Genomic DNA, 1,380 nt, shown 5'->3' with positions numbered 1-1,380 from the left:
CCTTTTCTTCATTTATCACAATGTTATACCCATTGGTCCAGTTGTGAGGATTTTTGTTTTCTTTGCATTGAGTTGTAACCCATACCAAAAATTTTATTCCTTCATCTTCACCAGCAAGTACTTAAAGTCCTCCTCACTTTCAAGAAGAACATTGTGTTGAAGGTTGTTAAAAAGCCTTCTTCCAATGCTAATGCTGCATTCTTCTTCATAATATCCAACTCCTTCTTCATATAATTCAGGGATATATATTGCATTTTGTGTTTTTGTTTATTGCTAAAGAATACACAGAGTTACTCTACCAAAAAGACGTTGTCGACATTCAACCATTCCACATGATTAAGAACCAATTGTACTGAAGGAGGAAGTCCAACCTGCATAGAAAGAATTAGCCAAAAACCAGGCTCCCAAAATTGACAGAATGCCCATTGAAATGTTTCAACGTCAATGAAGCACTAGAAGCTCTCATTCAAACACTCACACTCCCAAGACAAGAAATTTGGAAGACAGCTACTTGGCCAAATGACTGGAAGGGATCAATATTTGTACCCATTCCAGAGAATTATGGCTCACCAGAATTCTCAAGTAATAGAACAATAACATAAATATCACATGCAAGTAAAATTTTGCTAAACATCATCTAACAAGAGTTGCAGAAATACACTGACAGGGAACTGCAGAAATTCAGGCTGGATTCAGAAGATAATATTCAATAAGGAATGTTATTGCCAATGCCAGATGGATCCCAACTGAAAGCAGAGAATACCAGAAAGATTTCTTGTTTGTTTGTTTCATTGACAGTGCCAAAGCATCTGACTGTGTGGACCTTTATAAAGTGCGGATATCCTTGAGAAGAACAAGAATTCCAGAATATTTCATTATGCTCACGTAGAGCCTGTGCATGCATCCAGAGGCAGTTTTATGAACGAAACAAGGGAAGCTACATGGTTTAAAATCAAATAAGCTCTGTGTCAGGGTTGTATCCTCTCACCATACTTTATTCAATCTGTATGCTGAACAAATCATCAGAGAAGCTGCCTTATATTATGGTGAGTATATTAAAAATTTACATACCAGATCACAGAGTAGGACTGCCCCTGTGAACTTCTGAGGCTTTAACTCTTTTCAGTAGCAGAAAGCCCCACGCTTCACCCTGGGAGCCACTGTTGGTAAACTGCTCACCTTGCAGATTGCAGGCCAACACCTACCTGCTATACCACCCGGGCTCCTATGTCAGGTAATAGGCTAGAAAATCTGGTAGGATGTATATTTATGGTTTGAGGAAGAATCCTTTTGCCATTGAAAACCTTGGCGTTTTGCTTTGAAGACCTTCAGTTGACTTGATGAGACTCACCTGTATTGTGGAGGACATTCTACTTCACT

This window comes from Echinops telfairi, unplaced genomic scaffold (genome assembly GCF_000313985.2).
Source record: "Echinops telfairi isolate 266 unplaced genomic scaffold, ASM31398v2 ScPeMD7_2;HRSCAF=8, whole genome shotgun sequence".
Classification (NCBI taxonomy): Eukaryota; Metazoa; Chordata; class Mammalia; order Afrosoricida; family Tenrecidae; genus Echinops; species Echinops telfairi.
Note: the sequence above shows the minus strand (reverse complement) of the source record.